Below are 14,860 nucleotides of genomic sequence, written 5' to 3'. Positions count from 1 at the left end.
GGAGAACTAACTTACTTTCTTGGTTTACAAGTTAAGCAAGTTAGTGATGGAATATTCATTAGTCAAACTAAATATATTTTTGATTTTTTAAAGAAGTTTGATCTAATGGATTGCACATCTGCAAAAACTCCCATGGCCACTGCAACTAAGCTTGAACTAAACACTACTGAAAAGTCTGTGGATATTTCAAGTTATAGAGGCATGGTTGCCTCACTTCTGTACTTAACAGCCAGTAGGCCAGATATAATGTTTGCTACATGTTTGTGTGCTAGATTTCAGGCTGATCCTAGAGAGTCTCATTTGATAGCTATTAAAGAATTTTCAGATATCTCAAAGGAACACCAAACCTTGGCATTTGGTATCCTAGAGATTCTGGTTTTGATCTAACTGGTTATTCAGATGCAGATTATGCAGGTTGCAGAATTGATAGAAAAAGCACAACAGGAACCTGTCAATTTTTAGGAGACAAGCTTGTGTCCTGGTTCAGTAAAAAGCAAAATTCAGTTTCTACTTCTACAGCTGAAGCTGAATATATTGCTGCTGGCAGTTGCTGTGCACAGATTTTATGGATAAAAAATCAATTGCTAGATTATGGTTTGCAAGTTGAAAGGATTCCTATTTTCTGTGACAACACAAGTGCAATTGCCATCACTGAAAATCCAATGCAACATTCAAGGACAAAGCATATAGACATCAAGTACCATTTCATAAGGGAACATGTAATGAATGGTACTGTAGAGTTACATTTTGTTCCAAGTGAGAAGCAACTTACAGATATTTTTACCAAGCCACTGGATGAGTCCACCTTTTGTAGGTTGGTAAGTGAGTTAGGTATGCTTAATTACTCTTGAATTTATCTGAATTATTCTTGCAAGTTGAAAAGAAGCCAGAAATTTAGTTGATTTTTAGTCTTGGATGAAATTTTGGCTAAGTCAAAATTTGTATCTCGACGGATGACCATTATCCATCGGGTTGAGTCATCCGTCGATATACAAATTGTAAATAAAAATTAATTACTTTTCTGGAATATTTTAAAGCTCGACGGATAACATTTTATCCTCATCCGTCGAAGTGTCTAAATCTGAACCGTTAATTCCCTGAACATTATCCATCGAGTATACTTACAGTTTATAAGCATTACACGACGGATAATGGGTGGAATTTTTAAAGTTTATTTAAAACGGTCATTTTAGGCAATTTCTATTGGGTAATTTACTTCTCTTTATTATTTTTTATCCGTTGATTTTGAGCAAAGTATAAAAGCCTATTTCATTCTAATCATTTTCTTTTATCATTCTCAAATTCAACTATGTTATTTCATTCTCTTCAAGCTTTTCTTCTCTAATAATGGCACCCGTAGTAAAGATCATGTCACAGACTGGGTTCATCTATGAGAAGAACAACTTCACTGCCTTGGTCAATAAGGGGATTCAGCAATCTGAAGACTATCATAAGATAATGGACTTCGTGAAGAACTACAAGTTAAGTTTTTCTATGCTAGAATCACCCACAATCTATTGTGAAGTTGTTGAGGAAATGTGGACAACAGCAATCTACAACTCTACTGACAAAACCATCACTCTGACCATCAAAGGTAATGATTTCTGTATCAATAGTGATGTAATAAAAGCATGTTTCAAGATTCCTGATAATAATGTAACTGCACCACACACTAACACTGATATTGTCAATATGCTCAATTCCATTCATTATGCACTTCCTACTGCAAAACTAAGTGAAATTAGAAGACTAGGTCTTAGGAAGGAATGGAGTTACTTGTGTGATGTATTAACTAAAGTCTTTTCTGGAAAAATCAGTAATTTTGATTCTGTGAACATTTCCATGCTTAACATGCTATACATGCTAGTTACAGACAAATATTATAATTTCAGTGACCTTGTTGTGTATGAGTTAGGTTTTAAACTAGGTGACTTAGCCAAAAGAGGAAAGAATATTTACTATGCTAGATTTTTTATGCTTTTGGCTAACCATCATTGTCAAAAGATTGAACTTGAGAACCCAAACAACAAATTAGCTTGTTGGGTTCAAGAGAGAAGAATCATTGCAGACTTGAACAGAGCCAACTATCACAAGGATGTGCCAATGTTCTATTTTCCTGTAATGCTGACACCTCAGGTAAGTGAGGTAAGTTCATCCATACCCTCAACTATTCCAATCTCTTCTATTTCTTTGACTTCAGGCATAGCTATGGCAACTGTGAAAATGACCAAACAGTTGCCTACCAAAGCTGCCAAAACAACTGCAATTCCCAAATCCAAATCAAAGAAAACCCCCTCTGGTATCTCTCAAAAGGTACCAGTTGAATAATCTACCAAAGCCAAAGAGGGGAGTGTGAAGGAGGGTAAAATAGGTGAGGGAAGGGGTGAACATCAAAGAAACCCCAAGGATAAGGTTGGAGAGATGAGTGAATCCCAGCCTAGCCACACTGCAGTTTCCCAACAAACTGCAGTGCTTAAAAAGGACAGAAGCTCACTTCTAGCTGCATCCTCCCAAAAGGATGTGGCTATTGAACAAAGCTCTCATCCAAGAGCACAGGCCAAGAGGGTTAGGGACACAAGCTCACACCAAACTTACACTAGAAAGAAGAAATCCAAAACAACTGGGGATGCACAGGGCACACACTTAGTGCAAACTGGTGCTAAAGACACAGTCCCTGCACCTTCTCAAATTCAGATTGATGTGGCTCCAATAAATGTGGAGTCACAGCCAAAATCTCTCATTATAGAAGCCACTGAAAAACAATACTCACCAACCAACTCACTGGAAGTGGACATGATAAACACTTCAATTCCTGATTCCCCTTCTTTAACTCTGTTGGGGAAGCCAAAATCCAGTGCAAGTGAGCATCAACTTTTAGATGATTTGTTGGCTCACTTGCCAATTCTTTCTGATTCTATTGTGACATCTGTGCCTCAAATAACCTCAATCAACACAGAGTAAACAATAGTTTCTCTTCCCACCTCATTCATTTCTACTCTCTCGATGGATATTGCTCATCCGTCGAGTAGTGATTGTATCCCGATGGATAAGCTTAACAGCAGTTATCCGTCGGATAGCTTTACCACTCACCCGACGGATATCACTTATCCGTCGAGTATCTCTGCACAACTTCAAACTTCAATAATTTCAAGTGCAGAAGATTTGGTGGTAATACAATCACTCTTAGGACTGAGAGAGGAGAGTGCATTGAGTGAGAGGCTGGGTTGCTCCCAGGCAAAAGGAGAGGAAAAGAGTGAATCTCAGCAATCCATTCATTCAGGATTGGCAAAAATGAGTGAGAGGAGTCCCACCTTAGTAGGTGAAGGTGAGGGTGTGAGGGTGGGGAGCCAGGGTGAAGTCCTGATGTAATAAAAGAGAGAACATGAGAGAAAAGCAGATACTGGAGAAATAAGGATGGAACCAGCCATTGCTAGTGAGTCAATGATTATGGATGATGCTGAAAAGGAAAGACAATTTCAGCAACATTACAAAGCTGTAATTGATAACATTTCCTTGGATGCTGACACTTTTACTCACCCTGTTTCAGCCTATCAACTGTTGGCTGCTCAGGGCAATGTGGAGGCAGAGCAGACTTTGCACTTAGTGCACACCACAGAATCTCTTCAAAGAGATAAAGCTGCTGTAAACAGGATGCCTCCTCAAGCTGGAGAGCCATCTGAAGAATTTGGAGTAAATTCTGATGATGATGACTCTAGTTCTTTGAATGGAAGCATGAACTTAGGGGGAGCTGAAGGCGCAAGTTCTGCTTTAAGTTTACCTGAATGGGCATGGGCAAAGGAATTTACAACAGGACAATTTGAAGTGTCTTTGGTAAAACAAGTAACAGCTATTCAGCAAGCCCTTCAGGAAGCTTCAGATGCTGGTACCAAGGCTGTTCTTAAAGCTCATCTAGACTCTTTGCATTTAATGAAGATCCAACACTCAAGACAGAATCTCAGTGTGGATGAATTGAAAAAGGAGATAGCTGACTTAAAGACATATAACTCTGAGAAGCTGGATTCAATAATGCCATTTGGTACCATGCATGATCTATTACTAAGGTTGAGAAGAGAATCAGATTCTGACAAGAAGATAGCCAAGCTGGAGACCAGAGTTCAGGTTATTGAGAATTCAGTGGCTCTACTTCTTCAAAATCAACAGACTCAGACAAATCTTCTCATGCAACTGGCTAAAGAACAAGGCCTAACTCCTTCACTTGATGATAACAAAAAGGGGCAGAGAGAATCAAGTAAGGGGGAGAAAGGACCAACTAAGGGGGAGAACATTTTAGTTCAAATCAGCAAAGTAATATTACCTTCAATTACTATCTCCAAGCCACCAGTTGCAGATGGTATAGATCTTATAAATGCAGCAACAACAAATTTGAAAGATGCTGATTAAGAAGAGTTGACTCTGATCAACTGGAAAAAGATTGATGAGGAAATACAGAAAAAATTTCAATTAGTCAAGGAACCAGATCAGTCAGCCATCCATCACTCTCATGTCAAGTCAATCAATGTGAATGAGATGAGCATGAACTATCTGGAGAAAGGACAATCTTCCTGCATCAAGACTACAAAGGCTGAGATAATTCTTAAACCAAGGGCAAACTATCCAAAGTCATCTTTGAAGAACCCTATGGATACTGTGTATGAGACACCCAAACCTGATGAAAAGAAGCTTCTGTCAAGATCTATTCTCCTCTACAAAGATCCAGCTGATTCAGCCTCAAGAAAGAGAATTGCAAAAATATTCAGAAATGGGAAGGAAATTTGTGTGGTAGCTGGACATCCACAATTTGCTCATGCAAAGGAAGAAGAAAAAGCCAGATTGAAGCAGGAAAAGAGGCAAGATGCTCTAGATGCAAAGAAGTCTAAACAAAAGAAACAACAGTTTGCTATCTTGACCAAGCTACAGGCTGTGAACTCTTCTCAACAAATTCCCTCTCAACCAACTCAAGCTACTGAATCAAAGAAGAAGTTTGAAGAACAGAAGAAATCTCCAAGAAAGAAAGAACTGGCTAAAAGAACAAAAAGAAAGTTGGATATTGTTAACAAGGAATTGGAAGATCAATTTCCAATGGAATCCACTAAAGCTGAAACTCAAGCATCAAAGCCCTCTGTGGTATTTGAAGACATAAGGGTGGTGGACCCCTACAGGAACATACATGGAGAGCCTATTGTGCCAAAGGATTAGCCAATAGAGTGGGATAAATTACCAATTCCTGACTTCAACTTGCCAATTCTCACCAAGCCAAGAAGGACAAAATCAAGGGCAGTCAAGAAAGTGAAGCTATCACCTCTCAAATCCAAGGCAGTAGTCAAAGCTCAACCCAAGATCAACAAGGGAGACTACTTGTACTTGTGTGACATCAAAGAATTCTCAGACCTAAACCTTTATCTGGAGGAGCTGGATGAGGTAAGGGCAATTGATGCATACAGAAACCTACCTGAAAGGTTGGTATTCAAGTACAAAGGAGGAAGGGAGATTCAGTGGCCTCTTCACAGGATTCTTCAAGAAAGCCAAGCTGTGTTGATCAAAGTCTATTCATCCTTCAAGAAAAACTTTGGGTTTAATGTAACTGCAAGAAGATTAGTATTGAAGAAGATTGAAGAGCTAAGGAGTGTTAGAGCCAAAGATGCACTACCCAAAACTCTTAACATCCCATACACAGGGAGAAGAGTGCATCTAAGGCCCTACTGGCTGATGGAATTCATGGATGACAAGGGTGTGAGAAGATTCTTCAGATTAGAAGACCAATTGAGTATCTCTAGCAATGAGACTCTCTTGGAAATGCAAGAAATGTTAGATCTCTCAGAATCTGATGAATTAGAATTCCACAGACAGCTCCAGAATCAAATTGAAGAAAACAACAGAAAGCTTGGAAGAAGATCCAGACCTTCAAGAAACTAGAAAAATCTGCTCAGGCTAGAGGAGCATCTTGAACTGACTGTGAGCCAAACCTTGTACATCTTGTTTAAATTGAAGCACTTTCAGTTTTATCTACTTATCTTGAAAGATATATATTTAGGATGTTTTGTTATCATCAAGTATCTCTTAATTTATGGCTACAATTCCAGTAGACATAAATTGGGGCAGATTGTTGTGAATATGTTGTGCACTTGATGATTACCTAAACAAAACATCTAAGTAGATTTTACTTAGTGAAATAATGTAGCACTCGACGGATAAGAATTATAGTCCCGACGGATAACTCATTTTAGTCCCGACGGATGAGTAACTTATTATCCATCGAGTGAGTAGCTTATGTAATAATAAGTTTATAGCACAGTGTTGTATGCACCTTTGTATAGAATCTGTAGTAGCATATAAGTCATGTTGACTTTAACTAGATATGCAGAATAGGTTGATTAACTGTACATAAGCAATGTCTTGTAATTCTGTATAAGTGAAATGAAGTCAAGTGCCAAAATAGCTACCAACGGATGATTAACAAAGTTTCGACGGATGATCAAATGACTTTCAACGGATGTTTAAAATAGCAGTCGACGGATGATCAAGTAAGTCATCGACGGATGATCTGAAAGTCGACGGATGATCATATCAAGATTCAAACATCAGTTGAACAGTGAAAGCTGACACACAGCCGTCGAGTTGGATACAAACACACTGTGGAAGCCCATTAACTAGGTAATAGAGGACAAAAAGCAGCAAAGATCAAGACTGTTAGATTTTATATTTATTCAGTTCTTTTGACTTTGTAATCTTGGTAATATATAAACCAAGAGAGTAGCAAATAGAAAAACAACTAAGAGAGCTAAGAAACAAACACAGAGAAATCTTTGTAAGCACTATCTTTAGCATTTCCTGTATTCTTAGTAGCTCTATTTTGTATAAGCAGCTGTGAGCATTTCTGCACACAGAGTCCTCTCGATATATTAAATATATCTCTGGTGGAATTGTTTAAATCCACTAGAAAGTTTTTAAAGACTCTTGTTTTTATTTACTCTTGTTTTGATTCATTAAAGTTTATATTCCGCATTGTGCTAATCAAAACAAATATATCTATAATCGAGTTGAACATTTTTATTTCAAGAAAAAGTTCAAGAATTCCATTCAACCCCCCTTCTGTAATTCTTGCTATATTGTTAAGGGACTAACAACTAGGAGTGGCGTAAGTGGTCGAGTAGCGCCGGCCCAGCCTTATTATATTGGCCCAAATGGCCCGGAAATTCCGCTAAGACGGTCCATTCCTTAGGAGTCCAGTGTTCGGTTGACAAGTAAATCCGACAGGTTCTCCTCTACATGTAGAAAATGGCGGGGTTGCACTACTACGACTGATCATCGTAAGTGGTCTTCCTGGAGCGGCAAACTCCCGTAATGAGTTCATCATCCAATTGGATATTTCTGCAACACTACCTAGAGCACTTCGATAGAAAGGCTACGGTTGGGCGATTGTTGAGTGTTGGCAGGGTCAAGCTTTCAAAATGATGTTTGCATCAAATGAAGTATCTCGTAACTTCATTTTATTTTGATGATATTTTAGAGATTGATTCTATACAAGTTTGTCTTGTAGCTTAATCTATGGGATGAACTAATTATAACTTGAACGGTGGTAGTTCAAGTAGTATTCAGAAAAGATATAAGTATATTGGAGTATCTTGTAACTTCATCTTTTAAACTTATATCTAGTAAATGATTATGTTATGCGTGTCAAAGATTTTCAGAAAAATGTTGAGACAAGGGTAGATATATGAGATCACCTTGCAACGATATTTTTATACAGTTATAAACCGGAGCCATGTGTGTATTATGCATGACAGAGTATTCAAAGATTTTGAAAAGTATATATGTATATACTGAATATTTTGCGACTTGGTCGCGTTAAGATATCAGCTTGGTTCATTTCTTCTTGACCAAGACTTTCATGAGTACTATGAGAATGCTCATATATTGTTAATTATTATACATATTATTTCGGTGGGCTTGTTGCTCACCCTTGATTTCTTCTTTCATCACACAACAATAGATAGAAAAGATGAACATGACCAAGCTTCCAATTCGCAAGCGGTTAGAAAACGTTCTGCAGTTTTCTGGAAGCGTTGATGCCGCTGTAGCTGAGGTAGAAATTACCAATAGGCTAGACTTTCAACTTCTGAAGAACCAGACTTATGTATAATATGAATTGTAATAATGGCAAAGAAATGTAAATTTATTCAGAACCTTCTTGAGGTGTAATGGCTTATTATGTGGAATAAAATGACTTGTGTTATTTTTTTTTGGTATTCATCTCTGAGACTATAACTTGTGGCGTGTGTGTATATTGTGGGGTCACAGTACGGAGTAGTTGATTTTTTATTTAGATTGGGTGTTATTAAGGGAAATGGAACTCGTGACAACCCGAATCCCCGACCCCGGATTTTGGGGTGTTACAGAAATGGTATCAGAGCCAAGCGTTATAAACCTCAGAGATGATGCGATGATATAATAATAAACTCACAAAGATAATAAGAACTCTTGCCAAGTTCATAGTCGGACTACATAAAGTAGCACTGACAGTTAAAACCCTTACAGGGAACCCTTATAAATATCGTGATAGTAACATAGTTCGTTCTCGTATAAGGCAGCGGGGCACCGAACCCCGAGGTTCAGGAGCATCAGCATGAGGATGTTTTATTACATGTTGGAGATCAAATTGTGAATCCGATAGAGTACCCTAACGAGGGACCGGATGAGATTCATATTGAGAATGTTGCGGTTGAGGATGTTATCCCAAAAGGGATAGTTGCTGAGAAGGATCTCGTGGAGGATCCTGACGGGAATGAAGAGAGGACCGCTGAGGAATTGATGATCATAGTCAGGGTGACTACCAGAGCTAGAATGGCCTCGAGGGTGGCACTAGAGGATGAAGAGTTACCAAGGGCACCGAGGATAATGAGGGCAGAAGGGGTGGGACCTTCCACAGCATCAATTATACCAGTATCAGCCCCTCTTCTAGAGGTTCCTGTAGACATCCATGAGGTTCCACCAATTCCTGTTCCCTCCCCTGTACAGAGCCCAGCACCTATTGAGGAAATGCCACCTTTATCTCCTGCACCATTGTCACCTGATACCGTGCTTGATTACCCATTTGGATCTCCTGGGTCTGCACCACCTGCACCCCATGGACTGCTAGATGCTACCACTCAGGCTTCTCTTATCGCCAATTATCATATGAATTTGGGTGGCCTGTCTGAGGCCCGTAATGTTAGAAGTGATTTGTTGGACCGACTTACTGCACCAAGGATTGAGGGCGGGGTACTTCCGGGAGGACTAGCTTATAGCATGGAAAGGATGAGGTTACCACCCGAATTACAGCTAGAGGCCATCTTGAGGGTCAGGTTGATCCAGCTCTACTTGCAACTATCTTAGACCTCATCACCTCTGTGATGGAGCAGGTTAGGGATGTCGTGCGTGCCCGCATTTCTTGATCCATAGTAGTGTGTAGAGCCAGAGCGATCAGACAAGGGTTTTATGTAGCACCGCTTTTGAAGGATTAGCCTAAGTTATGAATGATTAGTTTTAATGACTAGATGATTATCTATTGTAGTACTTTTGGGATAGAAGCGATCAAATCAAATGATGTAATTCTCTTTAATGTGTTCAGTTGTTATACCCTCGAACAAATGGTTATGTATATATTCGTTAATTTCAGTTCAGATCAGTTTGTTTGTGATAAGTTCATATTGTTAATTGCATATGTTTATTCTTGTTTCCAGCCTTGTTCATTTGGCACTCGCCAATATTGGCAAATTGTTATTCTTTACAGAAACAGATGGTTGTTCAAACCAACAGCTTACCGATTCATTTATTCTTCTCCTTTACACTATATATATATTTTTGCAGGCTTGTTGAGCAACTTTGGCTCATCCCCTTTTATTGTTATTCCTATTGTTTTTCAGTTAAGGTAGAGAATGAAACCCATCAGAACCTGCATAGTCAAGAAGCAAGTCAAGCAGCAGGACCCTCTTATACCAAGAGTGTTCATCCCTATCCCAGAAGAGAGTTTTGAGCTACCAGATCAGGTGTAACAGGATAAGTAATAGTGATGAGTTCAATAGAAGTTGTTTAGTATGAGATGTAAATAGAATAAAGTTTTGTAACAAAGAGAGTTCTTGAGACAAATTTTTTTTAAACTGGTTTTTAATAAAGTTAGTGTGTCATTCTTGTTTTCAAATCATAATCTTAAAAGATCCTGAGTAGTAGTAGTTCGGGGTAATTATCTTATTTATATTCTGCTTGTGCAAAATTAGTGAGTAGTTAACATTAGTAATGCCCCAAATCTATACCCCGGGTTTGGAGGGTGTTACATAGGTTTTAAAGGATCTACCCCTCCTTATCTTAGTGCTTTCTCCGAAAATTCTCGGAAGTACATATATATGTAAAAAAGAGATGAGTTGTGCCTATCAACAAGCAAAACTCTTGGAGAACTTCGATGTGGTTCGAGTTCTCAAAATATGATAGGAATCTTCCAAGGACAAGGAGCGGTAGACCCTAGTACTATGAGTACTAGGAGACTACCAAAAGTACCATAGGCGAAGGTACTATGTGTACTCATGAACCTATGAAAAGTTATTGCAGGTGAAGGTAGTCTGTATACTCAGGAACTTGTGAAGTGTGTGCATACCCGAAATGGGACACATAGCCCGAATGCGGCCAGGGTGATAATTGGGATTAAGGAAGTCGTCCTTCTACTAGTAGAAAAGGTTACATATTTTCGTATTACGACTGATCATCGTATGCGGTGGCTCTGATAAATGTCCTATTCTTCAAATTGAAATTAAGATGCAATACCGTAACCCAAGCCTAGGTGTTGGGTTTACCATTAAGGTATTTGCAAACTAATAAGTCAATAAAAACATTGTTTTGAAAAGAGGTGCGTATTACCAAGAAAACTACTTTAAATAAATACATATCCTTATACGGATTAATACAATTCTTTAACAGTCTTTTCATATTGTTGATTATTATGGATGAGCATTATTGCTCACTCTTGCTTTCTTTTAAATGTCACAACCCAAAATATTACCAGTATGCCGGTGTGGGACTTAGTCACTTGAAATCATGGGGAGAATCCCTTGCAGCTTTGTCTCAGGTGGACCAGAGTATGCAGATAGGTATAAGATGTTAGTAGTAATTATTGTAACTTCATATAGACATTAAGAATAATTGTCTAAGATCTTGTAAAGTACATTTGAGTTATAATAAAAGATGAATACATTTTGCACCTCATTTCTAAGGCTATAACTTGTGTGTGTGTGCGTTAGATTGGGGTCTGTTGGATTATTGAAGCAATACAGGTTATACATGATTAAAGGATGATGTGACGACCCAGATTCTCGACCCTGGATTTGGGGGCATAACAGTTAAGACTTGGTTGTGAAATAATTTCTCGATGAAAGACTTAGGTGATGCTACCTATATATTAAGGATCAAGATCTATACAAATAGATTAAGTAGATTGATCGACCTAAGTAAGAGTACATATATTAACAAAGTATTGTATTATTTTAGGATGCAAGAGGCAAATAAAGGATGTGTTTTAATTTCTCATGGGATAGTGATCTCAAAGGATAATTTCCCCCTAAATCATTATATGATACAGGTCATTTGAGAAAGTTCCATATGCTTCAGTAATTGGATCTATAATGTGTGCAATGATATATACTTGTCTTGATATTTCGTATGCTTTGAGCATGATAAGGAAATACTAGTCTAATCCAGGTGAGGGTCACTGGATAGTTGTCAAGAATATTCTTAAGTACTTAAAGAGGACTAAAGATTTATTTTTGGTGTATGAAAAAGATAGGGAACAGGTTGTAAAGAGTTACACTAATGCTAGTTTCTGAACCTAATTTTTGGAAATACAAGGATCATTATGTGTCAATGTCTAGTTTATGTTTTGTCTAAATATATGTGATGTTAGCTTGAATAGTTCACAGTAAGAAAATTGATGATTCTATAATGGAATCTGAATATATTGATGCTTTTGAAATAGCCAAGGAGACTGTTTGAGCATGTACTTAGGCTATTAATGAGATAAATGATCAAGGAGATATATATATAAATTGCATAGTAATGATAATGTTACAGACCCACTGACCACAACTTTGTCGTGGCAGAAGCATGATGGTCATACCAGTTCCATAAGTATTAGATACATGGGTGATTAGCTCTAGTGCAAGTGGGAGATTGTAGTGTTTGTTCCCTAGAGACAACTCTATAATGTTTTAGTTTAATACATTGGGATTATTAATGTTTATATTCTATCGATTATTCCTTTTATAATTTATTATATCTTAATTTACTGTGATATAAATGTTTGATTAATAAATGTCCTTGAAATATGATATGAATTCTATATCTCGAAGTACGTGACTTAGAAATGAGATTATGAGAATAGTACCAATATTCCTAAAGGTCCATAGTCGAGTATTATTATTAAGATATAATAATAATGCATTAAGACGGATATGTTTGTTGACTGATGATCACATCTCATTGATCATAGGTATAATGATACTAAAGTTAAAAATACAGGCATATGTAAAGGTACATGGTGCTGGACAGACCGAATATGAGATTTTATATGTCTATTGTTTCATAAGTAATTCTCACTATAATAATGATGTAATGGTCCTTAGACTTGAAATCATTATATTTTTATACGAGAATTAATGTACATTGATTACATTAAGAGTTACCTTCGATTGGGTAATGATAAAAGTGTATTTCGGGTATATTATGAATCGTATGAGAAATATAAATGATATAGAAAGGGTTTAACCCTCCTAATTTTAGGAGTGATATTATTTGCCTCTTGTGTGATCTAGACTATGAAATGTGTGGCCGCGCTCAAATATTGATTTGATGTGACAGTCTACTCATTGATCAAGAAAACCCGAATTAAACTATAATGATGATGACACATTATATGCCTCTAGTTTAATCTATAATATGAGGTTAAAGGGATTATATTATATTGTACATTATTCACGAAAGGTTTAATCGATCACTGATTAAATTATTATTACTTAGGTAGCAATGATGTATTACTAGATGTCGCTCATTGTTTATGATTTTAAATTAGATTTAAAATTTGTTGCCAACATAATAATAACCTATAGGGTCACACACAAAGAATGCTTGAAAGATTATTTAATTTAAATTGGATTTAAATTAAATTAAATTCAATTAATTCAAATTATTTATAATATTAATTAAGTATGACTTAATTAATTAGATAAATAATGATATTCGAATTTACTAATATTAATTATAAAATTCAGTTGTTAAATAATTAAGTGTGACTTAATTATTATACAAATATGAATTTAGAATTAATAATAACTTCTAATTAGTTAAGAGTTATAATTCATTTTTCTACTCTCTATATAATATTTCGTGTGGCCGATTTTTAACATAAGACTTTTACTAAAACCGTAGCCATCAAGAGAGAAGATAGAGATAGAGTAAGAAGAGACGATTTTGTGCTAGCACACATCCGATCCTTGCGTTCAAACATTCGTGTGGATACCAATAGAGCGTAGATCGCGTGAGCGGGATGCATGGTGATTGACCAAGCTTTGGATCTCATTAGTCCACCAATTCGTAAAGCTTCTTAAGGTAAACAAACTGATCTATGATATAAATATATATTATTCGCATGGATCCTGCAGTGGGTTCGAAAATTCTGGTTTTTCATGTTTTTAATTACAGTTTCTGTTGCGTTTTATACCTTGAAACCCTTCAGTGTGACCCTTGGTCAAGAAACCAAAGAAGAAGAAAAATATAGAGCTGACCACTGAATTAACCACCTTTGCATCTTCTCAAAAAGATGCATTTATAAATAAGGGACACCAAATGACTCTAGTGGCACCTTCTCAACAAGGTGTCACTATTGAACAAAGCATTTTTCCAAATGCACCTTGTAATGAGTTTGCTACCCTTGTTGAGCACTCTTAAGAGGGTGAAAGAAGAATTCTGGATGGCACACACATAAGTGAGAGCACATCAATTTAAACTCCCTCTTTTATGCATGAGGAGTTTCCAACACTCACTTCTGAAATATCAAATCTTATTTCTAAAATTTCTTCCTCATATAATGAACAGCTTGAATCCACCTCTCAAGCTCTGCTGAAATCAAGTGACACGATTCTTGAAACTGTGATCACCCCTCATAAGCCACATTTGGATGGTGAGAGGCTACATGCTGAGGTAGACCTTGATGACACCATCACCAACACATGGTTCCATCAGTGCTTACTGAAGACCCTCTGGTTACAGTCACTAATTTACCTTCATGTGCATAACAGTCTTCACAGATGGCAAGGTTTGAGGGTAGTACTCTTGAGGGGGAGCTACTCAAATCCTCTTCAATTCAATTAGAGGTTTCTCAAGCAGAAATAGCTCACCTCAAAACCTCAGCTAAAATTGTACTAACAATTAAAGTTAAGAGTCTAATTGCAATTGATCCACTTACTGGGGAGACAAGTACAATAGCACATTTAAATTCCAGCTCGTTATAAGAAGAGCAAGGATTTGAGGACATGGTACATGACCACCGTTCCCACTGTGAGTCAAACTGTGATATCTGTCACAGGTGCACCATCCACCTCAACCACCATATAGCCAAACACTGAACAACCTTCCACTTCTACCCAACAAACACATCTTCATACTAGCTGGCTTCAAAATACACAGGCTCAACCAAAAACTGTAGATGAAATGCTTGTAGACCAGATAAAAGAGTTTGCACGTATAGCTCAAAAACTTCTTACATCTGACATGTCAAACTAGGACTACCAAGCAATCCTTCTAAACTACAGAGAGGAAGTTGAAGACCAACAAGAAAAGGTTG

The sequence above is a fragment of the Apium graveolens genome, chromosome 3, assembly GCF_009905375.1.
Source record: "Apium graveolens cultivar Ventura chromosome 3, ASM990537v1, whole genome shotgun sequence".
NCBI classification, from domain to species: domain Eukaryota; kingdom Viridiplantae; phylum Streptophyta; class Magnoliopsida; order Apiales; family Apiaceae; genus Apium; species Apium graveolens.
The sequence above is the reverse complement of the archived record's forward strand: the minus strand, read 5'-3'. Positions refer to the sequence as shown.